The 26930-nt window shown below is 42.3% G+C and overlaps 2 pseudogenes; one reads left to right on the forward strand and one right to left on the reverse strand.

Moving 5' to 3' along the window:
* The first annotated feature begins 694 nt into the window (after positions 1-694).
* On the forward strand, positions 695-19405 carry LOC139412674 (evC complex member EVC-like; annotated as a pseudogene).
* Positions 19406-19430: 25 nt separating this feature from the next.
* On the reverse strand, positions 19431-25102 carry LOC139412675 (tripartite motif-containing protein 16-like; annotated as a pseudogene).
* Between the last annotated feature and the right edge of the window lie 1828 nt (positions 25103-26930).

Consider the following 26930-nt stretch of genomic DNA (forward strand, 5'->3'; position numbering starts at 1 on the left):
AGAATCTGTATACAGTGTGTGCAAATTAAGCAAGGAGGTAAGGCAATAAATAGGCCAAAAGTGGAGAAGTAATTACAATTTATCAGTTTACACTGGAGTGATATATGTGTAGATGAGGATGTGTAAATAAAAAATAAAAAAAAGTAGAAATACAACAAAAACAAATATGGGGTTGAGGTAGGTAGTTCGTTGGATGGGCTATTTACAGATGGGCTGTGTACAGTTCCAGAGATCGGTAAGCTATTCTGACAGCTGACGCTTAAAGTTAGTGAGGGAGATATAAGTCTCCAACTTCAGTGATTTTTGCAATTCTTTCCAGTCATTGGCAGCAGAGAACTAGAAGGAAACGTGGCCAAAGGAGGTGTTGGCTTTGGGGATGACCAGTAAAATATACCTGCTGGAGCGCGTACTACGAGTGGGTGTTGCCATGGTGACCAGTGAGTAATATTGAAGCTGATTGAGAGAATGACAAGAGTGGGCAAAACTGTCATCAAAGCATAGGGTGGGTATTTGAAGAATCTCAAATATAAAATAGATTTAGATTTGTTTAACACTTTGGTTACTACATGATTCCATAGTTTTGATGTCTTCAATATTATTCTACAATGTAGAAAATTGTAAAAAAAAGAATTAAGAAAACCCTTGTATGAGTATCCAAACTTTTGACTGGTACTGTATATCTGGAAGTGAGTCGATGGTGAAGGTCTGGAAGCCTTTCACCACCATCTCCCCCACTCTGAAAGGGTGCTATCTCAGATACGAAGTCCCTGATGGCCAGTTTAGACAGGTTGGTGCCCCCTGGAGGCCGAATGTTGTGGGTGAGCAGGAAGAACGTCAGATGGGGGAAATCAGTCCCCGCCTCCACCTGTGTCCCAAAGGATCATATAGATAATAGTGCAATGGGAAATATGAGGACATGAGAGAGCGAGAGAAAAATATATATAGTGTTGAGGACATGATATGATAGCTGTGAAGTCTTCCACTTTGACTACAAATGTCGCGTGGGCACACGTATAGACTACCACAAAGCCGGTCTACATGAACAGTAACAAGCAATAAGCAAAGGAAGCCTGTCCGTTACACAGTCAAAAGGATTTACCTGGGCAAATTTGTGAAATGTGAGTCCAAACGCTGATGGCTGTGCATCACTCTGAAAATAAAGGAGAGCCGCACCCTCTAGGAGCTCAGATGCAAAAATGTAATATCCTCAGGGTATAATCACAAACACTGCGGGATGAGTCGTTTATATAGTGTCAAAAGACACACAGGTGTCTAATCACGGCCAAGAGTGGCCTAATATCATTGATTAATTCTGAAATATTAAAATGGCATACAAAGAACAGCATACAAAAAACACATGGATAGCAAACGATCATAGATTCATTTTAGACTACACAAGCTACAAAAAATTACAATGGCAAAGTCACAAAATACTTATTTAACTTAAAGACTCTTGCTCCCTTCGGTCTCAACGTAGACTTTGATCTGAAGCCATTCTTGTGATTATTGTGACTTTGCCATTGTAATTGTTTGTAAGCTTGTGTGAATGGCATGGAGTTTCATGATGGGTTACATTGTAGAACCCAGACAAATTAAAGGGGAGGTGTTGTAGACGTTGCATCCGAAATATATGCCTATATTCTAGTTGAAAATAGAGAATACAGTGACTTCCATGAAGAAATGTACCTGAAGAATTCGTTTGTGTCCTAAAACTTTCACTACTTCTGAAATCCATTACATCTTTCATCCTCCTGCTACTGTGACTGAAAGTTGCACATACAACGTCAACATTGTAATTGTTCTCTGATAACACGACATTGTGCTATATTATATAAAACAAATATGTCAAGGAAAATAGACAAAAAATAGTAGGCTAAACAGTTTGTCCACTGTAAAAACCCTGATCATGGAAGTTGGTCATCCAAACTTGCTTGAAGACTTCCCCAAAACTATGAAGAAAATGACAAGCTCCACCCTAACGTGCGTATCGTCAAATCTGTTCAATAATTGGTTGAATACGCCATCTGTGAAACATCGACTCTGTTAATCTAAAAAAAAAGTACTTTGTAACCTTGGTGCCTTAGTATATTGTTGTTTTGTTATTTGCTGTGTCATACCTCAAGTTATTACTTTCTCTACCATAAAAAGGTTTTAGAAGTAACTTTTAGGGTTGTTTTCTGTAGCGCAATGCTGTGCGATGTTTATCCATGATCAGTTTGAGTTGTTGTCCTGATTCATTCTTTCAGACATAGCCTAAAATCTTTTTCTGGAGAAATGCGTGTGTTTTTCGGCTATTTTCTTCCATTGCACCAGGGAATTATCAAAAAATGAATGACCAGGATATGATTACTGAATGCTCCAATGACGTCTTGGTTCAGTTTGCCGAATCTCTGCATATATTTACAGGATATGTATGCAGGGGTTTTCTGGAATCATAGCAGCAGCCCTTCTGTATGTGTTTAACCTAAAGCCTATGCTTCTAACTCGACAATAAGTTTGTAAAGGTGATTATTATTAGTTTGTGTCATAGCATGTTGGTTGAAATGGTCAAATACTGCACTGAGAATTACTAACAGCAATATTCATTAACAGTACAGTCATATGAGCACACTATTTGGCAAACATCAATGTAATATTAGCACTATTTAAACCAATGCGTTGTAACTGTTTAACTTTGGGTAGGGGGCAGTATTTTGACGTCCGGATGAAAAGCGTGCCCAAAGTAAACTGCCTGTTACTCAGGCCCAGAATATGCTAGTGTAACGGATGTGAAACGGCTAGCTAGTTAGCGGTGGTGCGCGCTAAATAGTGTTTCAATCGGTGACGTCACTTGCTCTGAGACCTTGAAGTAGTGGTTCCCCTTGCTCTGCAAGGGCCGTGGCTTTTGTGGAGCGATGGGTAACGATGCTTCGTGGGTGACTGTTGTTGATGTGTGCAGAGGGTCCCTGGTTCGTGCCCGGGTATGGGCGAGGGGACGGTCTAAATTTATACTGTTACACTTGGATATGCATATAATTGGTAGATTTGGATAGAAAACACTCTAGAGAAAATAATGTATGTGAGTATAACAGACCTGATATGGCAGGCGAAACCCGAGGACACTTTTATTATAGCACTTTAATTATAAGGCCAAGTCCTCCCAGATTGCAGTTCCTAGGGTTTCCACTAGATGTCAACAGTCTTTGGAAAGAGTTTCAGGCTGGTTTTTGGAAAATAAATGTACTTTTTCTTGGTGGCTTCCATTTTGGCTGTAGTGTTTCCAAGCGCATGGAGGAGAGCGTGTTCTTTGGTATTTTTCTCAGGCAAAGAAAATAACAATTCTCCTTCTTGAATTTTGTTGTTTATTTGCATATTAGGTTACCTAAAGTTTATTAGTAACATTTGGGATTCGTTTTGTATGCATTTTGATGGAGGGAAACTGGGTGGATTATTGACTGAAGCGCGCCAGCTAAACTGAGTTTTAATGGATATAAAGAAGGACATTATCGAACAAAAGGACCATTTGTGATGTAACTGGGACCTTTTGGAGTGCCAACAGAAGAAGATCATCAAAGGTAAGGCATGTTTTATATCGCTATTTCTGACTTTCGTATCGCACCTGCCTGGTTGAAATATGTTTTTCATGTGTTTGTATGCGGGGCGCTGTCCTCAGATTATCGCATGGTTTGCTTTCGCCGTAAAGCCTTTGTGAAATCTGACACAGCAGCTGGATTAACAAGAAGTTAAGCTTTATTTTAATGTATTACACTTGGGATTTTATGAATGTTAAATATTTATAATAATTTAGTTTGAATTTGGCGCTCTGCAATTTCACCAGATGTTGTCGAGGTGTCCCACTAGCGGCACGCCTTTCCCAAACAGGTTTTAACAACTTAAAGTCAGGAGTAGTCCTTTTGAATACACCTCGATAAAAATCTATCGTTCTGCCCCTGAACAAGGCAATTCAAATCTAATTGTATTGGTCACATACGCATGTTTAGCAGATGTTATAGCGGGTGTAGCGAAATGCTACCCACCGTTCCCTGGGCGCCAAAGACGTGGATGTCGATTGAGGCAGCCCTCCGCACCTCTCAGATACAGAGGGGTTGGGTTTAATGTGGAAGACACATTTCAGTTGAATACATTCAGTTGATCAACTGACTAGGTATCCCCCTTTCCATATTCATGTAATCTATGCACTGATAGTTGAACTGTCTTCCTTTCCACCAGGGCTATGATGCCAGAAGACTGTTTGAGGGAGATGGCATGGATAGGGAGAACAACCAAAGTGACTGTGTCAGCAAGAAGAGATTGAGATAAACGTCAGCTTCAAATGAGAACAAGTGTTTGTTGTTTGAAAAACTAAACCATAACATACAGTATGTGTAAATAAAAGCTGATTTGGCTTTCATTGACTTTCCATAACAATTCACTGTGTTTATTAATTTATCAGGAAAAGAAGAAGCCACGCTTGAACAGCAATGTGACTGCTTTTGCATCACAGGCAAAGTTGGTGTACCCTATCAACAAGAAATATAGAGTAAGATCCTTTATTTAACCTTTATTTAACTAGGCAAGTCAGTAAAGAATAAATTCTTATTTTATAATGACGACCTACCCTGACAACGCTAGGCCAATTGTGCACCTCCCTATGGGACTCCCGAACCTGGCTGGTTGTGATACAGCTTGGGATCAAACCAGGATCTGTAGTGAGGCCTCTAGCACTGAGATGCAGTGCCTTAGACCGCTATGCCACTCGGGGATATCTGTTTATATTACAGACTTCATACCACAGAAGCTATAAAAGGTTCTAACCAAATCTATCCAGATTGTAACCCTAATTGGAAGGTAATTTTGCCTTCATTCCAAGACCATGGGATGGGGCTCAAGGGATAGTTCAGCACAAATACCTATTTTATTTCCCTTTCCTTGAAAGCAGTCTATGGCTGAATTTTCCATTTTAAGACCACATTAAATAGGACTGAATACATCTGGCAAACTTTGACATTGATGCGAACTGTCCCTTTAATGTAAATTCCCAACGACAGCCCTTAGCGCATTGTCCTCATCTGACTCTAGCGGGGTCACTGAGCCATGGCCAGGACGATGATGACAGCAGCCAGTTCATCTCCTCGCTGGTCCCCAAGAGCGTCCAGAACGAGAGTTTCACCCGGGTGGCCCAATACCCCCACACAGTCTCTCAGACAGGGTGAGCTGATGTGGGATAGATATTCAGTTAAATGGATAATTCAGAGAAATTACAAATTAAGATGTGTTTTTTCTTACCATGAAATCAGTCTTCACTCTTAGAAAAAAGGGATCCAAAAAGGTTATTTGCCTATCCACATGGGAGAACCTTTTTGGGTTCCATGTATATCCCTCTGTTGAAAGGTTTCTACATGGAACCCAAAAGGGTTACTCAAAGGTTTCTCCCATGGGGTGTATAAGAGTGTATAGACAATCCTCACTTTAATGTAGATAAACTATCCCTTGGACTGGATCATCAAAGTTCTAGCTGTGCATGATGATGTCATGTTTCTGAGTACCTTTAATGCGTTCTACTGTAAATACAAGCTGTTTCTAGTGTAGCTGTTATCATTGTAGATTTGAGTGCAGGATCAGCCTATACTGTCTGGCTCTGCAGGAACATGCAGCAACACTGTTCACAGGTCCTGAAGGAGAAATGTGTGGTGGGTGACCTCTTTATTTCATCACACACTAGCAAACTATTTATAATGCTAACTGTTCATGATGCATTGACTGACTGGTCTGTTGTGACAAAGCTCTTAAAAGAAAAGGAGAAAAAAAGCGAGAATGGACTCTACCTACATGTGTATTTATCCTACTGTTTTTACTAAACTAAGCCAAATATTCATAATCTGTTATGAATTCTCTTATAGTGCCTATTATATCCCCATATAGCATTATAAGACATGATATAAGCTTTTTTGTCCATTTCTATCAATAATACTTGCTATGTAATGTCAAATCAAATAAAAATGTATTTGTCACGTGCCGAATACAACAGGTGTAGTAGACCTTACAGTGAAATGCTTACTTACAAGCCCTTAACCAACAATGCAGTTTTAAGAAAATACCTAAAAAAGTAAGAGATAAGAATAACAAATAATTCAAGAGCAGCAGTAACTGACTTGTTTACTTGCGTAAAGCTGGATATTGTTACAAAAGTATCTCTAAAAGCCTTGATGTTCATCAGTCCACGGTAAGACAATTTGTCTATAAATTGAGAAAGTTCAGCACTGTTGCTACTCTCCCTAGGAGTGGCCCTCCTGCAAAGATGACTGCAAGAGAACAGCGCAGAATGCTCATTGAGGTTAATAAGAATCCTAGAGTGTCAGCTAAAGACTTACATAAATCTCAGGAATGTGCTAACATCTCTGTTGACGAGTCTACGATACGTAAAATACTAAACAAGGAGAATGTTTATAGGAGGACACCACGGAAGAAGCCACTGCTGTCCAAAAAAACCTTTCTGCACATCTGAAGTGCACCTGGATGTTCTACAGCACTACTGGCTAAATATTATGTGGACAGATTAAACTGCAGTTGAGTTGTTTGGAAGGAACACCCAACACTATGTGTGGAGAAGAAAATGCACAGCACAGCACACCAACATCAAAACCTCATCCTAACTGTGAAGTATGGTGGAGGCAGCATCATGGTTTAAGCAGCCTCAGGGCCTGGACAGCTTGCTATAATTGACAGAAAAATGAATTCTCAAGTTCTCCAAGACATTTTGCAGGAGAATGTTAGGCTGTCTGCCAATTTAAGCTCAACGGAAGTTGGGTGAAGCAACAGAATGGCTTCAACAGTAGAAAATACACCTTCTGTAGTGGCCCAGTCAGAGTCCGGACCTCAACCTGATTGAGATGCTGTGGCATGACCTCAAGAGAGCAGTTCACACCAGACATCCCAAGAATATTGCTGAACTGAAACAGTTTTGTAAAGAGGAATGGTCCAAAATTCCTCCCGATCGTTGTGCAGGTCTAATCTGCAACTACAGAAAACATTTGGTTGAGGTTCTTGCTGCCAAAGGAGGGTTCACATAAATCCAAGGGTTCACATACTTTTTCCAGCCTGCACTGTGAATGCTTACACGGTGTGTTAAATGAAGACATGAAAACGTATAAAACATTGTCTACGTAGTAGACTAGCACAATCAAACCTTTCAACCCGCATAGTATGTAATTCACATTATACAAATTGAACCGCCAAGTCTGAACCATATTATTTGCTCAGACAAGTAAGACGCGATTTAAATGGGGGGAATTAAGTTTATGGGGAAACTTTAAAAAATACATCTTGAAGTTTGTGGGATTTTTTTTTCGAAAAAGATCTTAAAGTTTGGTGGGAAACTGTAAGTACTGTACGTGTCGCTCCACAGACAAAGGGCTTTAGCAAACAGGTGGAGGCCTTCTGCCAGAGACTGCTGGGCAGGTCCAGTATTCTCCCCAGAAATGAGGCCCAGGATGTTATCCACACCCTCATCCACTGTCTCCTATTGGTGGAAAACCAGTTGACTGAGACTCATGCCGCAGACATGAAGGTGAGAAACTGTAAGAATGAGTCAAAATAAGGGAGAGACATCATCTCTACTCAATACATTTCTATCTGGACGTTCTGTAACGTCTGTAAAGTCTTCTGAACAGGCCCCAGGTTTCACTCATCATGGGTCGTATTCATTAGGTACCAAACTGAAGAAAATGGACAGAAACAGGGAGAGATAACCTGGACTTGTTCAATAAGAACCACTTGTTTTTGCTTTCCATTATAAAATGTTTTGCTACGGTGTGCCTTAATGAATACATCCCTGTTTTAATACTGTTTGTTTGACTCGCTCTAGGTATGGCATACACGTATCCAGTTTTATGGGCTTCTCAGATCTAGCTACACAAGTGAATTTAAATTTGATCAAATGTATTCATAAAGTCCTTTTTATATCAGCAGTTGTCACAAAGTGCTTATACTGTAACCCGAACTAGACCCCAAAGACTTTGCAAAAACAAAAGCAATGCCAAGGCGGTAAGGCTTGTTTCTAGATCCATATCTCTCTTCCCACCGGCTCTCCCAGAGGACACAGGAGAAGCTGCTGAGGTTGGGAGCAGCTGAAGGGTGTGCTGCGGGCCAAGCAGGCCCTGCTCCGGTGGGAGGCATCCCCCAGACAGGGCCTAGTGGCCCGGGGCCTGGAGCAGCTGACCAGTGACGGACACCTGACCTTCGCCACCATGGATAAGACCCTGGCCGAGCTGCAAGCTGCCCTGACTGATGGGCTCCAGTACTGCAGTGAAGGTGACTCATGACGCAGACACAGATGCATACTCGCAGGAGCATGCACACTCACACACACACGCACACATTTTTCGTTAATCTGTTTGTGCACTGCTAACCGGGGGATTCCTGACACATTATTGTTCTCGCGGGCCACCAACTTCAAATAGCCAACCGGTGAAGCAAAGAAACTGGTGTGTGTTTTTAACAAAAGAGTGACCTCCTTGAATTCAATATCAGGTCAAATATTGTGTAGTAGATTAGCATTCTAGTTCATGTGAAATCAGTACCCAGAGGGTAGAATTTGGAACATAGTATCATAATGACGTCTTTGCAAGCAGTTATGCCCACTGGGAAGTTGTGTAATTCTGTAATACCCTGCTGGACGTCCCTCCTGAGGAATATGGTGGCAATCTTTCAGTATTATGTGGCCTAGTTCCTCATCTTAAATGAACTGGTGTCTTAAAATATCCCATTTTACGGCCTCTTCTCCATTGCTAACAAGATTGAATCAAATAAATGTATGGAAGTCTCAAGTGATTAGTCTTTGAGAGCACCAATGCAAACCAAAATAAAATATAATTGTATAGTAATACAGTCTTGACATAGGGAAAGGGGGATATCTAGTCAGTTGTCCAACTGAATGTGTCTTCCACATTTAACTCTCTGAATCAGAGAGGTGCGGGGGCAGCCTTAATCGACATCTACGGTGCCCAGGAAACAGTGCCTTGCTCAGGGGTCGAACGGCAGATTTTTACCTTGTTAGCTCGGGGATTCGATCCTTCAACCTTCCAGTCATTGGCCCAATGCATCCAACCACTAGGCTACCTGCAGCCCCATCATGAGTACATTTGTAGTAATGAAATGTACTACTAGACTATAAATGGTAAGTGCATAATGATACACAGAAGAATGAAGTGAAATGTGTTAAACTGGTCATATTCTGTGCCGAATCAGCAACTTGTGATCAAAACTACATGTTGCAGAATGCAGGATAAAACCAAAGGAACTTCAGTATGAAAAGTGCAAGAAGATCGACTCCAAGAAGAAGAAGTTCTTGAGGACTCAAGCGAAGGAGAGAAGCCGTGTCTTGGATTCTGCACAGACTCACAGTGACCTACAGAAATTTGTGAAGGTCAATATCTCTCTTTTAGTAGGCTCATTCGTTCCCTGTCATATGTCCAGTGCCACAACAATAGTAGTAGTAAACTACTGCTCACATTGATCTATTCAATCACTTCACTTTAAAGTCTACTTTGGATGAGTGCCACCTCTGTGTAAGTCTATAACAGTTATCCATCTCATTACATTACATTGTTAATTGCTCCTGATAGCTGCATGCTCCAGGTTTAACAGTTAAATTTTCCTCTCCAGTTGTATCAAGAGCAGGTAGCCTAGTGGTTAGAGTGTTGGGCCAGTAACCGTAAACGTTGCTAGATCGAATCCCTGAGCTGACAAGGTAAAAATCTGTTCTGCCCCTGAACAAGGCAGTTAACCCACTGTTCCTAGGCTGTCATTGTAAATAAGAATTTGTTCTTAACTGACTTGCCTGGTTAAATTTAAAAAATATTCTGAAACAAAAGAAGCAGAGCAGTGACTTGGAGCTGCATCAGGGTGGTAGAGTGGCAGTCTGGGGTCTTTGGAGGGTAGTTTGTCATTAATGGTACACTACATGATCAAAAGTATGGGGACACCTGCTCAGTTGAACATCTCCTTCCAATATCATGGGCATTAATATGGAGTTAATCACCCCTTTGCTGCTATAACAGCCTCTACTCTTTTGGGAAGGCTTTCCACTATATGTAGGAACATTACTGTGGGGACTTACTTCCATTCAGCCACAAACGCATTTGTGAGGTCGGGCACTGATTTTGGCGATTAGCCCTGGCTCGCAGTCGGTGTTCCAATTCATCCCAAACTTGTTTGATGGGGTTGAGGTCATAGCTCTGTGCAGGCCAGTCAAGTTCTTCCACACCGATCTTGACAAACCATTTCTGTATGGACCTTGCTTTGTGCACAGGGCATTGTCATGCTGAAATAGGAAAGGACCTTCCCCAAAGTTAGAAGCACAGAATTGTCTAGATGCTGTAGCATTAAAATTTCCCTTCACTGGAACTAAGGGGCCTAGCCCGAACCATGTAAAATAGCCCCAGACCATTATTCCTCCTCCACCCAACTTTATAGTTGGCACTATGGATTGGGGCAGGTAGCGTTCTAACGGCATCCGGCAGACTAAAGATTTGTCCTTCGGACTGCCAGATCGTGAAGCTTGATTCATCACTCCAGAATATGCGTTTCCACTGCTCCAGAGTCCAATTGCGGTGAGCTTTACATAACACCAGCCAAAGCTTGACATTGCGCATTGTGATCTTAGGCTTGTGTGCAGCTGTTCGGCCATGGAAACCCATTTCATGATGCTCCCAACTAACAGTTATTGTGCTGTCGTTGCTTCCAGGGGCAGTTTGGAACTCGGTAGTGAGTGTTGCAACCGAGGACAGATGGTTTTTATGCACTTCAGCAGTCCTATTCTGTGAGCTTGTGTGGCCTACCACATTGCGGCTGAGCGCTGTTGCTCTTAGACATTTCCACTTTACAGTAACAGCACTTACAGTTGACTGGGGCAGCTCTAGCAGAGCAGAAATTTGTTGATCTGACTTGTTGGAAAGGAGGCATCCTATGATGGTGCCACGTTGAAAGTCACTGAGCTCTTCAGGAAGGTCATTCTACTGACAATGTTTGTCTATGGAGATTGCATGTGTCGTGACTTTACTTTCATTAATCTGTTATTTATCTAATCAACTAACTATTTTTAATTGTTACCTGATTAAATTAATTATGTAACAATTGACTCATTAGAATTTGGGGCACCAAGAGAGTAGTTCTTTAAAGAGTTACAATCTCCCAAATTAATCTCTAAATGTCTTATCATTCATAAACAGTCAACTTATTAATCATAACCTTGTATCATATCATCATTCTGAACAGACGTAACCTCCTGTATCTGCAAAAGTACTACACAAATTGGTTTAATTATTTATTTACTAGCTAACTAAATGGTAACACAGGATAAACATACACTTAATAAATTAGAAACAGGTCACTAGCGGACTGACACAATTTGGTGGCTTGTTACAAAAGAGGAGGGCAGAGACGGACAGAGACATAATACTTTGGTACGTTTAGAAACTACTCTCACAGTAATCATATACTTTGTACACGAACCACCGTCCGTTTGAAGTAAGAAATCATGAATGCATTTACATGTAAATGCCTTGGTTCTTCGTGTATACCTGTCGGACCAGGCCGCCTTGGAAATGGAGTTCAGCCTCTGCTGTCGTCCGGTATCCGGTGACAGAGTTTATTCTACTTCCATTCTCTACTTCCAAATAAGATGCTTATTTGAAGATAGGCTAGCCAGCCGTGTCAATGGTTATCAGCGGGGTGATGAGAATAGCATACTAAGGTGATTTGAGAAGAGTAGTAGAATGGTCCCACTTAAATTTGCTTCTCTAGATACTTTAGTTAGGACAGCTAATCAGCAGTACCAGTGATTCTCCAGGAGGTGACTTTATCGTCTCTACCTCGTGTTGAGATTCAGAGTTCGAACCACTTTGGATGTGAGCTGCAGCTCCACGTCTTTCTAGTCTGATATGTTCATTCTTAACCCACTTTTTTTATACAATTCATTCGAAAGGGCGGTTCTGTCAGGCTGACACACTCTCTGACCTCACTCAAGGGGGCGGTGAATACTTACTTGAACAAAGTTATAGAAACAATTTCCTCTTATAGTTTCTAAAATCACATCCCTCTCTTAACAAAAACACTCATCATATTTCATGCACAACGCATCGGAAGGACACTTTACACATATAGTGTGTGTACTTTTCAAGTTACAGTATATCCTTTATAAAAATTTTTATGACATCACAAAATAACAACCGAAATGACATTATTATTCTTTAGGTCGCCTCTGACCATTCCCCATGTTCTACGTTAGAAATATATTTTCCAGTATTTGTTTTAGAAAGTGTTAGAGTTTTGGTAGGAAAAGTGTCTGTGAAACAAAGGCACATTCCTGTGGTGATCATTGGAGAGGGAGATATGTGAATGTTCTGTCCTTGATTTACAACAGGGTGTGAGCTGTCAACTCCCACCAGTTCCCTTATCCCCTCTCTGTGGGTGAGAGAGGTTCTGTTGGAAATGATTTGTTGCTAAGCTGATCTGACCTATTTGGATCCTTACAGGACAGTCATGACACATGGCTGGCTGTGTGCTCGATTTTATACAACTGTGAAATAGCCAAATCCACTAATTTGAAGGGATGTGCACATACTTTTGTATATATAGTGTATTTCGTGTAGCACCCACCTAAAGTCACAATATGACAACATGACGTCACAGTCACAACACAATCAGAACGATTGGGAACTATTTCGCGCTGGGAAGATTATTACATGACACCACCCAACTTTTTAACCTATTGTATGTGTTTTGTACTGTTATCTTCATTCTACCTTGTCAAAGAGGTTGAGGAATCCCCTGGTTTTTGTCAATTGATATATCCTAGCCAATTGCCCCAAGCAGTCAGCATTCGCCTTGTAGCACTGGTCTTTCTTATTTCTCATGGTATATCACCCATGCTTTTGTATCTCCAGAGGCATCATGCCAGACCAGGATCAGAGGCTATGGTTGGATCAAGATGGTGACCTGGCTGCAGAGGCCAATGCCAAACGGCAACTGGAGGGCCTACGGGCTCAGCTGGAACAAGATGGACAGGTAGGAATTCTTCCAGACCTAGAAATGTAATGAATAGAGCTGACTCGATTTCTTATTTGACCTGACAGACATCCTTTCTGCTCAATACATTTCTATCTGGACGTTCTGTAACATTACAGTCCACTGAACTGAGGCCCCAGGTTTATCTCATCATGGGTCGTATTCATTAGGTACCAAACTGAAGAAAACGGAATGAAACAGGGAGAGAATACCTGGACCAATAAGAACCACTTGTTTTTGCTTTCCATAATAAAAAGTTTTGCTACGTTGTGCCCTAATGACTACGCCCCTGGTTTTAATACTGTATTTCTGTTTGACCCAATGTAGGTATGGTGTGAGGAGGTGGCCCTGGTCTGCCTCAGACACCTAGATGAACAGCATTCCTCAGAGGCATGGTGGTAAGACAGAGGTACGCGCTGAATTTATTATAACTAACATAACTAGACAAGTCAGTTGAGAACAAATTATTATTTATAATGACAGTCTACCCTGGCGACGCTGGGCCAACCTTGCGCCACCCAATCACAGCCAGATGTGATACAGCCTGGATTTGAACCAGGGACTGTAGTTTGAAACTGAGATGCAGTGCCTTAGACCACTGCACCACTCAGGAGCCCACAGGTGAACCAGGGAGCCACATCAATCCATGCTTTTGCCTGGCAGGTGTGCCAAAATATATAATAGAATATTCATTATTGACAACTTAATAGATTTAATACAATGTGTTTAATGTACATAATATGATTCAGTGTCTTTGAAATCAATGACAACATATGCATTTGGACATATTGACCTATCACTATTCTGTTCTATTTTGTTCTGTTCTATTCTATCCCAGCCACGATGGGATGTTGATCGAGAAGAAACAGTAACTACTGCTGGCTGTGGTGCAGAGGCACTTTTTGGCCAGGCACTTCTGCCTGAGGATCCTGAAGGAGATGAGGCTGTCCAAGCTCAAGGTGCTGTCTCAGAGTGACTTCAGGTCCCTGCTGGCTCTAGTGGACCAGACCCAGGCAACAGTCAGCCCAACCAAGACGAAAGCTCAGCATCAGGTCCAGTAACACTTCCTCTTCCATTTACAACAATAATAAACTATACTGAACAAAAATATAAACAAAAATGTATATTGTTGGTCCCATTTTCCATACGCCTATTTCTCTCAAATTGTCTGCACAAATTTGTCTACATCCCTTTTAGTGAGTATTTCTCCTTTGTCAAGATAATCCATCCACCTGACAGGTGTGGCATATCAAGAAGCTGATTAAACAGCATGATCATTACACAGGTGCTAGGGACAATAAAATGGCAACTCTATAATGTGCAGTTTTGTTACACAACACAGTGCCACAGATGTCTCAAGTTTTGAGGGAATGTGCAATTGGCATGCTGACTGTAGGAATGTCCACCTGAGCTGTTGCCAGAGAATTGATTCTTTATTTCCCTACAGTAAGCCGCCTCCAACGTTGTTTTAGAGAATTTGGCAGGTTGTCCAACCATCCTCAACACACAGACCACTTGTAACCACACCATCCCAGGACATCCACATCTGGCTTCTTCACCTGCGGGATCGTCTGAGACCAGCCACCCCGCCAGCTGATGAAACTGAGGAGTATTTCTGTCTGTATTAAAAACATACTGATTGGCTGGGCCTGGCTCCCCAGTGAGTTGGCTCCACAGGCCCACCCATGGCTGCGCCCCTGCCTAGTCATGTGATATCCATAGATTAGGGCCTAATGCATTTATTTAAATTGACTGATTTCCTTATATGAACTGTAACTTAGTAAAATTGTTGAATTTGTTCCATCTTGCGTTCACATTTTTTTTCTGTTTATTTCTTACAACAATACGGAGATGAAGACGTTTTGTCCAGAGTTTCTCAAGCCATTCCCAGGGGGTGCACATTTCTGTTCCATCCCAGCGCAAACATGTCTAATTGCCTAGCCCTTGATTAGTTGAATCAGGTGTGTTAGTGGACACTCTAAGATCCCCCCCAAGGAATTAATTGACAAACTGCTTTAGAGGCATTCACTGAGTATACAAAACATTAAGAACACCTGCTCTTTCCATGACATAGACTGCCCAGGTGAATCTAGGTGAAAGCTATGACTCTATATTGATATCACTTGTTAAATCGACTTCAATCAGTGTAAATGAAGGGAAGGAGACAGGTTAAATAAGGGTTTTTAAGCCTTGAGACAATTGAAACATGGATTGTGTATGTGTGCCGTTCAGAGGGTGAATGGGCAAGACAAAATATTTAAGTGCTTTTGAACAGGGTATGGTAGTAGGTGCCAGGCGCACCAATTTGTGTCAAGAACTGCAACACTGCTCGGTTTTTCACGCTCAACAGTTTCCTGTGTGTATCAAGAATGGTCCAACACCCAAAGGACATCCAGCCAACTAGACACAACTGTGCGAACCATTGGCGTTACCATGGACCAGCATCCTACTGGAATGCTTTCGACACCTTGTAGACACCATGCCCTGACAAACTGAGTCTCTTCTGAGGGCAAAAGGGGGGGTGCAACTCAGTATTAGGAAGATGTTTCTAATGTTCGCTATACTCCGTCCAACTATGGCTCTGTTTGAGACTGTCAAGATGTCCCTGTCACCTTGTCACTGTGGTCTGTCACCCACCTCCCTATGTCTCCATCTCTCCCTCCAACAGGATCTCAGTGCCAGAATCGCCAAGACGCACCTGGGACTGGAGACGCAGTTGATTGGCCACAGTTTCCAGCAGGAAATTGGAGATGGGGCGGAGCTCCTGCAGGCCAACGCCCAGCTGCTGGTGGGACACGCCCTCAGCCAGGGCCTCTGGCAGCAGATGGATCAGGCCTCTCCCAGGTCCCCGCCCCAACCTGACCACAGCAGGAAGGTACCAGATCCTTTGGCCTCATCCAGAAATAACCCCTCGGCCACTGTTCCCTAAACTCGGTCCTGGGGACCCCAAGGTGTGCATGTTTTGGTTTTTGCCCTAGCACTACACAACCGATTCAAATAATCAAAGTTTGATGATGAGATGATGATGTGCTGGGTTTTCTCGCTGGATTTTTGTAGAAGCACTTTGTGACATCTGCTGATGTAAAAAGGGCTTTATAAAATACATTTGATAGATTAATTTACTTAATTATTTGAATCAGCTGTGTTGTATTAGGGCAAAAAACAAAATGCACACCCCTTAGGGTCCCAGGGCCGAGTTTGGGAAATGCTGCCCTAGTCCCTACCCCCTAGGCCAGACATGGGAAAACTACAGCCCATGTGATCATTTTGGATTAAAGTTGAATGACCAAAACCAAATAGAAATGAGGGACCTAGGTCGATATGTGTTTTAATAACCAACCATTTGGCATAGATGGGATATGTGATCTATTCTCATTATTTATGCTTTGTGTATGTGTAGAGCCAGCTGACGGTGGTAGCCTCGGAGTGTATATGTGACCAGGGATTCGCTTAGTGCTCTGGTCACCAGCTACTAGTCTCAGATCAAAGACATCACCAAGGGCCTTCAGCAGCAGGACTCTAACAGGGGCAAAGATGAGATCTAGATTATATTATAAACTGGGTGGTTCGAGCCCTGAATGCTGATTCGCTGATTGCCATGGTATGTCAGACCGTATACCACTGGAATGTCAAAACATGTATTTTTACTGCTCTAATTACGTTGGCAACCAGTTTATAAGAGCAATAATGCACTTCGGGGGTTTGTGGTATATGGCAAATATACCACGGCTAAGGGCTGGCTACACACAATACCCCATAATGACAAAGCAAAAACAGTTATTTTGAATTTTTTGCAAATGTATAAATAAAAAAATAATAATAATATATTTACATAAGTATTCTGACCCTTAACCCAGTACTTGGTTGAAGCACCTTTGGCAGCGATTACAGCCTTGAGTCTTCTTGGGCATGACTGCTGTATTTGGGGAGTTTCTCCCAATCTTCTCTGCAGATCCTCTCAAGCTCTGTCAGGTTGGATGGGGAGTGTCCCTGCACAGCTATTTTCAGGTCTCTCCAGGGATGTTTGATCGGGTTCAAGTCCAGGCTCTGCCTGAGCCACTCAAGGACATTCAAAGACTTGTCCCAAAGCCACTCCTGCGTTGTCTTGGCTGTGGGCTTAGGTTCGTTGTCCGGTTGAAAGGTGAACTTTCGCCCCAGTCTGAGGTCACTCTGGAGCAGATTTTCATCAACGATCTCTCTGTACTTTGCTCCATTCATCTTTGCCTTGCTCCTGACTAGTCTCCCAGTCTATGCCACTGAAAAACATCCCCACATCATGATGCTGCCACCACCATACTTCACCGTAGGAATTGTGCCAGATTTCCTCCAGACGTGACACTTGGCATTCAGGCCAAAGAGGTCAATATTGGTTTCATCAGACCAGAGAATCTTGTTTCTCAAGGTCTGAGTGACTTTAGGTGCCTTTTACTGAGGAGTGTCGCCTGTCTGGCCTGATTGGTGGAGTGCTGCAGAGATGGTTGTCCTTCTGAAAGGTTCTCCCATCTCCACAGAGAAACTATGGAGCTCTGTCAGAGTGACCATCGGGTTCTTGGTCACCTCCCTGACAAAACCCCTTCTCCCCCAACCGCTCAGTTTGGCCAGGGAGGCCAGCTCTAGGAAAAGTATTGGTGGTTGCAAACTTCTTCCATTTAAGAATGATGGAGGCCACTGTGTTTTTGGAGACCTTCAATGATGCAGGCATTTTTTGGTACCCTTCCCCAGATCTGTGCCTTGACACAAACCTGTCTCAGAGCTCTACGGACAATTCCTTCGACCTCATGGCTTGGTTTTTGCTCTGACATGCACTGTCAACTGTGGGACCTTATATAGACAGGTGTGTGCCTTTCCAAATCATGTCCAATCAGTTGATTTTACCACAGGTGGACTCCAAGTTGTTGAAGCATCTCAAGGATGATCAGTGGAAACCGGATGTTCCTGAGCTCAATTTCAAAGTCTCATAGCAAAGGGTCTGAATGCTTATGTAAATAAGGTATTTCTGTTTTTATTTTTTTAAATATATGTGCAAACATTTCTAAAAACTTGTTTTCGCTTTGTCATTATGGGGTATTATGTGTAGATTTTTTAAAATCCATTTTAGACTAAGGCTGTAATGTAACAAAATGTGGTCAAGGTGTCTGAATACTTTCCGAATGCACTGTATACCACACCCCGTTGGATCTTATTGCTTAATTCTACTCTACTCTATTTGAGTTGAATGGGGGCGTTTCATGCAGACAGAATAAGCGCACTGTCCGTAAGGGCTAAATCCTAACTAGAGATACTATGGCCTTTTCTCAATTGCATAATCCTTGCGTCCTTTCTCCTTGTTGCCTTCTAAAAACTCAATGGATGAAAAGCCAGAGGTCCCTCCCCTCTGACCGTATCTTACATTCGGTTTTGAGAAGGAGAGGAGGAGAGAGGAAGCAAGGAGTATGCAATTGAGAAAAGGCTACTGTATGCGTAACTCAACATTTATTGAATTTTGGCATAAAGTAATACGGCTGTCACTGTCACAGAGGGTTGGGAACGACGAGAGAACAGCTCTCAGATTAACAAGGCACTGCTGAAGGAGCTGGTCAACTGGGGGAGAAAGCCCATGTCCACTGAGTTTCACCAGAGGTACTGTTTCTCTACTAATCAATTGCTGTTAACATATTTTATTCCTTCGTATTCTCTCTTATGTGTTGGCATGCCAACAAACAAACACAAGTTGGCTACATTTTAAGCATGTGCTGATTAAATACTGTATGTACAGACCTGGATTCAAAGAGTATTTGTTAAATACTCTTGAGTGTTTGATTGAGCCTGCCTGGGGTGGGCAGGGTTTGCACTTTTTGGAGTATTCCCATTGGTTACATTGCAGCCAGGCAACCTCAATCAAGTGCAGCTAAAGTTCACATAAAAAAGCTAAATAAAACAAATATTACTTCAATCCAGGTCTGATGCTGTGAATATATTATACAGAGAAAGGCTCACTCTTTTTCATTGCACACGACAAGTAATCCTTATATAGAGTTGAACTGCAGAAGAAGAGGATGTTGTAACAGTATGACTTGGAGCTGGGCGTTGCGTGTGAAACTTTGAGAGCAGGAAGTTATCCCAGCAAAAAACATGGAGGTCAGGTAAGAATCACTCTATACAACCTGAATGACATTGTGGTTCTTGATTAGGATCATTTAGATGTGAAAGCAGAGAGTGTTCATAAGAGTTGGCAAATATTTTATTTGAAGAATGATATATAGTTTACTAATGGTTAACAAACCATTTATGAAAAAACAGTAAATTACCAGCCTTACCAACAGTTACATAATGCATTTTTGTGTTTGCTCCATCAGGAGGCAGAAGAGGCCTTCATAGCTAAACTGTCTGCCTTAGCCCGGATCCCACTATCCTGCAAAGAGCTTGACACTGAGGATGACATCATAGGCAAGGACTTACAGCATGCTATACTACATACACTACACTACATTTTTTCTGTTTTCATGTGAATGTAACCCTTTTTAAACCTCTTATGTACATTTTTGTTTTTTTATTTACTCTGTGGAAGAGGGTCATTGTTTCAGAGACACGGTAGAAGGACAGAGTAGGACAGGGTTGGCTGACCTTCTCTAGTCACTCGTAGGCTCAGTCACTGGTATACTTTTTTATTGTTCAGAAATGTGGTGGGTACTCTCTTCGTTCGCTGGACATTATCCTGCTAACTGCTCCACATGTCCGAGCTGAATTTGGTAAAAGCGCTTTTATGTACTCTGCGCCATAGTCTTGGAACGCCTTACAAAATACTTTTAAACTGGAAGAACTTGTCTCGATTGGTATTTTTAAATCACTGATGAATGATCTTGAGACTGATTCCCTGACCTGTCAATGTTTTTGATTTGGTGTTTTTGATTTTGTTATACTCTTGTGAATTCTATGGTTTTTACTAGATTACTTGTAGTTTTTCATGTTGTTTGTCTGTCATTTTTGTAATGACTTTGGTGCTGCCTATCTTGGCCAGGACGCTCTTGAAAAAGAGATTTTAAATCTCAGTGAGCCCTTCCTGGTTAAATAAAGGTTTAATAATAATAATAAAAAAATACCTACCTTGTGATCCAGGTACACTCCTACTCTGGAGAACTGAGGGCCTGATACTTTAGTCACAACATTATTGTGTCTGAAACTATAACTACCACTAGAGTAATATAAGGATCCAGGATTTGTCATTGTTTCCGAATTTAATGTCATCACCTGCTATTCTGATGATGTCTTTAGATAAGACGGCTCTATAAACCTGCCCTTCACTCCTCTCCACCTTCCAGTAACACCCTCCAGACAGACCCTCTCTGCACAGAACCTGGAAAAAGCTGGTGAATCTGTCTGGATGGAAAGGATGGAGTTGGTTTAATTCTGTATTTGTCAACTTTCTGTTCCCCTCAGACAAAGCGAGGTATGTGTGTACTGTGTTTGGGTCCAATGTGAGCTGACATGAATCTAGAAAAAGAGCGGAGACCAATGAGGGGAGTTAGAACAATAAGTTAAGTCAGATACTGGTACTACCTTCTTTGATTATAGCAGAGCATAGATCAAATCAGAGCGATACTGTCACGTTCTGACCTTAGTTCCTTTGTTTTGTCTTTGTTTTAGTATGGTCAGGGCGTGAGTTGGGGTGGGCAGTCTATGTTCTTTTTTCTATGATTTGGGATTTCTGTGTTTGGCCTGATATGGTTCTCAATCAGAGGCAGCTGTCAATCGTCATCCCTGATTGAGAACCATACTTAGGTAGCCTGTTTTCACCCTTGAGTTGTGGGTGATTATTTTCTGTTGAGTGTTTGTATTCTGCACCAGACAGAACTGTTTCGGTTTCGTTCGTTCACTTTGTTGTTTTGTATTTCAGCGTTCAGTTTGATTAATTAAATATTAACATCATGAACACACACCACGCTGCGCTTTGGTCCTCACCTTCTTCCACCAACAACGGCCGTTACAGATACCAAGAGCCAGATATTGTGTCTAACTAGTATTTGGCTATATATTTCTATCTTATGGTTTATGAGGAGTGTCAACAAAAAGAGACGAAGTTACTTCAGGATAAAGACACTCACATTATAAGAACTGTTCTCTGGTCTTTGGCTTTGGAGGCAGTAGAACTTCCACTGTATTCACTGCAGACACACAAACACATTCACAGAGAGAATGTTATGATCATATTACACACACGTAAAGCACTGGCTATAAGACCCCATTGGTCTAAAGTGTTTCACAATTTGTTTTAGTATTATTTTCAACCTACCTCTATAGGATATATCCTTTAAGGAATCCTTGTAGTTTATGTTTCAGCTCAGCAACAGCCTCAGTCACATCTTCAATGTGAAAGAGGATGGACAACAATGCTGGGTAAGTCTGAAGATATACTGGGGCTGGAGAGAGACTGATAACTCGAGAGGGAGAAAAAAACTGTCAATCTGGCAGCTGCTGGTCTCCTGCCATTGCCCTTGAGAGAGTTTCTCACAGAATGGACAGTAAAGTATCTATTCTATTCTTTCCATATCACCTGTATCAACCAGGAGGAAATGGATGTGATCCTCTGTGTTTGAGAGCTGCTCCAGCTCAGTGCTTCTCTTCCTCAGCTATCTCCTGCTCCAGTTGCCCCATGAGTCCTTCAGCTTGACTCACTTGAGCCTTCTCTTGGACTCTGATCAGCTCCTTCACCTCAAAGCACCTTCTTTCAATGGAGTGGATCAGATCAATAAATATCCTCTCACTGTCCTCCACTGCTGCCTGTGCAGAGCGCTGTTAGGACAGAGAGAGAGAAGACAAGACCACTGTTAACTGGGGGCCAATATGACCCTGTTCCCCACATTGGGGCTCAGTAGGATTGGAGAGGGGCCTCTCTCATCGGCTGACTGGAGGAGAGAAGTGGAATTGTCTCCTCTGATCAATAATACTCACCTTGAGAGATTTCACAGCCTGTTGGAGTTCCTTCAGCACATTCACTCTCTCCTGGACTCTCTGCTGGACCTTCTGCTGACTCATGTACAGGTACCTCTGTGGACAGCAGCCATCATTGAGATGTCACGATATTTGCTCAATAGTATAGTAAAGTGATTTAAGACCCATAGAGCGTAGGGATTCAAATGTTATGGAAGTCCCTTCAAAAAATTATATTATCTATGTTAATAGTTGAATTATTATTGTTTTTACAGTGCATTTATCTGGGAGCTTAGACTGACTTTTGGATAGGATTATGGTGTCTGACTAGAGCATGGGGATATTCTAAGAATCTAGATGAATCAATATACTCCTGGTTTATGATCATATTTTCATATTTGGACCTCAATTTATTTCATGTGAATAACTATACTACATGACCAAAAGTATGTGGACACCTGCTCGTCAACCATCGTATTTTAAAATCATGGGCATTCATATGGAGTTGGTCTCTCCTTTGCTGCTACAATAGCTTCCACTCTTCTGGGAAGGCTTTCCACTAGATGTTGGAACAATGCTGCGGGGACTTGGTTTAATTCAGCCACAAGAGCATTAGTGTAACGGCTGTCTTCCTCCTCCTCCTCCAAGGAAGAGTAGTAAGGATCGGAGGACCAATGCGCAGCGTGGTACGTGTTCATTCTCTTTATTAAAACAATCGAACACTGAAACAAAACAAACGACACGTGAAATAACCAAACCGTGTGGAACACACAGACACGGAAAATAAGCACCCACCACTCAAAAGTGAAACCAGGCTACCTAAGTATGGTTTTCAATCAGGGACAACGATTGACAGCTGCCTCTAATTGAGAACCATACTAGGCCAAACACATAAATCCCAAATCATAGAAAAAAGAACATAGACAACCCACTCAACTCACGCCCTGACCACACTAAAACAAAGACATAACAAAATAACTAAGGTCAGAACGTGACAATTAGTGAGGTCAGGCACTGATGTTGGGTGATTAGGCCTGGCTCGCAGTCGGTGTTCCAATTCATCCTAAAGGTGTTCGGTGGGATTGAGGTCAGAGATCTGTGCAGGCCATTCAAGTTCTTCCACACCGATCTTGACAAACCATTTCTGTATGGACCGCTTTGTGCAAGGGAGCATTGTCATGCTGAAACAGCCAAGGGCCTTCCCCAAACTGTGGCCACAAAGTTGGAAGCACAGAATTGTCTAGAATGTCATTTTATGCTGTAGCGTTAAGATATCCATCCACTGGAACTAAGAGGCCTAGCCCGAACCATGAAAAACAGCCCCAGACCATTATTCCTCCTCCACCAAACTTTTTAGTTGGCACTATGGATTGGGGCAGGTAGAGTTCTCCTAGCATCTGGCAAACCCAGATTAGTCTATTGGACTGCCAGATGATGAAGCGTGATTCATCACTCCAGAGAACACGTTTCCACTGCTCCAGAGTCCAATGGCGGCGAGCTTTACACCACTCCAGCCAACGTTTGGCATTGCACATGGTGATCTTAGGCTTGTGTGCGGCTGCTCGGCCATGGAAACCCATTTCATGAAGCTCCTGACGAACAGTTATTGTGCTGACATTGCTTCCAGAAGCAATTTGGAACTCGGTAGTGAGTGTTGCAACCAAGGACATACAATATTTACACACTACAGCGGTCCTGTTCTGTGAGATTGTGTGGCCTACCACTTTGCGGATGAGCCTTTGTTGTTGCTCCTAGAAGTTTCCACTTCACAATAACAGCACTTACAGTTTTTTGCCTTACAGAAATTTGCCAAACTGTTTGGTCGGAAAGGTGGCATCCTTTGACTGTGCCATGTTCAAAGTCACCTTACCCTTTTCTTAGTCCTCTCTGTTGCAGCTGACACTGCATCATGGCCTTTATGTTCATCTATTGTAGAAATATAACAAACCCACTGCTGATCGGTACGGCAGTAAATATCCAGCAGTTTGTTATGACGAGAGAAGATCTTCTCCTGTAGATGTGCGGTGGCTATGACCAGATTGTGTTTATTTAGTCCAGAATTATCATAGTGAGGCTGGGGGTGAGTCTCACAGCAGTCACCAGACATACCAGACAGGACATGAGGGCTTTCTGCTTTCAGGTCCCAGTGCAGAAATCACATGCCACATCTCCAGGTCCATCATCGTACAGAGCAGGAGCAGCCTGGAGTCCTGTCTTCTTCAGTTTTTCCACCACCTCAGCCAAAATGTTATTTTTCCTCAGAGCAGGCCTTGGAGTGAAGGTCTGTGTGCAATGGGGACTGTGTGCAATTGTCATCATCCTGATCCCAGCAGCCTTGAATACAGCTCCTACAGTAACTGTGTCCACAGTGAATAGTAACCGGATCATTCGGTTGATCCAGACAGACAGAACAACAGAACTGGTCCTGGTCCAGCAGAACTCTCTGTTGTGCAATTTGGACTGTTGTTGTTCACACAGACAGAACTCAGAGACTTGAGAAAGTTTGTAGGAGGTACTTCTTGTCTTCTTCTTCTTGTAACTTTCCGATGCATTACTGCCTTTTACAGGTTGGCGTAGGTATTATACATTTATATATCTCATATTCCAGCCTCACACCAGTAAGTGCAGGCCAGTGGTATAGAGAAAAGCCAAAAGCTGTCAAGCTATTTCGCACTGCCGGTCATATTGAACCCAAGAGAGTTTCTAGTGAAATTGTAGCCAGCTCACAGTACAATTCCCTCCTATTCTCTTTATACCACCTGCATTATAGCAGGACATGCTGTACAGACTCCTCCTCCCAACAGTTCTAACACTTCCCATCTGTATGTTTCCCTACTAAAGCTAACCCACCTCCCAATCCACAATGACCTAACCTCAGCCGTGTTAACAGGAACCCCATTTCCTTTCTCTCCCCAGGTACCTACTGACCTTCCTCACAGAGTTCTGGATAGAGAAAAACAATCCTCCGTTCTCCTTTCTCTCCCCAGGTACCTACTGACCTTCCTCACAGAGTTCTGGATAGAGAAAAACAATCCTCCGTTCTCCTTTCTCTCCCCAGGTACCTACTGACCTTCCTCACAGAGTTCTGGATAGAGAAAAACAATCCTCCGTTCTCCTTTCTCTCCCACTCACGTTGCCACTTCTGAGTCATCCCCTCTGCTATGATGCACCTCCCTAACGGGACCACCACATCTACCTTCTCCCTCTTCAGAGCTGCCTTAGCTTCCTTATCTGCTGCTTCATTTCCCCCTAACCCCTACATGGGCTGGGACTCACAGAAAACACACCTTACACACCATTTCTGCCCCACCCCATAAAGTGCCATCAGTAGCTCGATTAACAAATATTTGGATGTGCCCTAGACTTCCATTCGCTCAGTACAACCAGGAGAGTGGCAGTCTCTGAACACAACATTATCCTGTCAGGCCCCACTTCTTCCACCCACTACAGAGGCCACATTAGTGATAACATTTAATCAGAAAAGACTGAAAGTCCATCAGACAGCTGCTTACCCTGTTGTATTTGAAACTGGGAAATGTATCCCAAACCCTGCTCTCTCACTACCCGGGACCCCACGCCCACTGTAAATGAGCCTCAACCACCCCAGAAGAATCTCCAAAGTCCTCAGCCTGCATTTCATCCAAAGTTGTCATGTCAACAGCCATCATCCCCCTCTTCCTGACCCCCCCCATTCCTGCAATTGGGTCACATACTAGGGGGACTTCCTGGTTCTGAGAGAGATCGAGATTGAGAGATTTTGTGGAGTGGCACATTTTTCTACCTCTCACTCTGTATTGCCCGCTATGCACCACCACACCATCCTTGCAAGGAAATCTGGGCAAACTGTAAAGGCACTTAGCTGATTCTGGTAGATGAATTGCCATGTCGGCTCACAAGGTTTAACTCACTAGGACTGATGTCTAATAAAGCAGTTGGTGGCTGACCTAACCGGAGTATCTACATGTAAACCTACTAGAAAACTCAATGGTAAGAGAACTGTAAATTAAAGTCACCCATTACAATACAGTAATTACCTTGTAGCAGTGGTTAGAGATGGTTTATAGTTCTTTACTATTGAGGGTGTTGCAACATTATTACCCAGTATCTATATATGAAATTACTCAGTAACACCATGGTAAGATATCTGTTGGAGAGAGATCTGTTGGACAGAGCTCATTGTGGCCTTGTGTCCCAAAGAGATGAAGAGAGGATTATTAACTATTAAGTTAATTACACAGTATGACGAAGAGAGGATTATTATCTATTAAATGAATTACACAGTATGATGAAGAGAGGATTATTAAATATTAAGTTAATTACACAGTGTGATGAAAGACGATTATTAACTATTAAGTAAACTACACAGTATGATGAAGAGACGATTATTAACTATTAAGGTGATTACACAGTTTGACGAAGAGATGGTTGTTAACTATTAAGGTAATTACACAGTATATTATAATTGTTTTCAAACATTGTACAAACAATTGCCAGAAATGACCTGCTACTATCATGTTATTTCTAGGCAAATGCATCATAATTGATGTACTGTAGAATAAAATCTAATATAAAAGCGCTTTCCTATACCATCCACTCATTTTATGGATCGAAAGGGATTCCATCATCGGTATATAATAGATTTATTCCTACATGGCTGACAGGTGAAACTGACAGAGATGTAGAAGCTGAAAGCTTTCCTCTCCTCTCAGTCTAATGGGGTTTTAAGTATTGGACTTTATGGATGCTACTGTTTGCTAATGATGACGGATCCAGGAGAACTGGCCGGTGTGTGTGTGTGTGTGTCTGATCAGGTCGTCCACGCCTTGTGGTTTACTGTCAAGCTAGATGTTGTTGAGGAGTCTGAATTATGAAATCATACATTTTTAATCTGTTTTCTCCTTTACACACTCAAACACACTTTTGTCATCTGACAGCCTAAAAGAAATTCTCCCACACTCCATCACACACAGAGATATATT

Source organism: Oncorhynchus clarkii, chromosome 7 (assembly GCF_045791955.1).
Source record: "Oncorhynchus clarkii lewisi isolate Uvic-CL-2024 chromosome 7, UVic_Ocla_1.0, whole genome shotgun sequence".
NCBI lineage: Eukaryota > Metazoa > Chordata > Actinopteri > Salmoniformes > Salmonidae > Oncorhynchus > Oncorhynchus clarkii.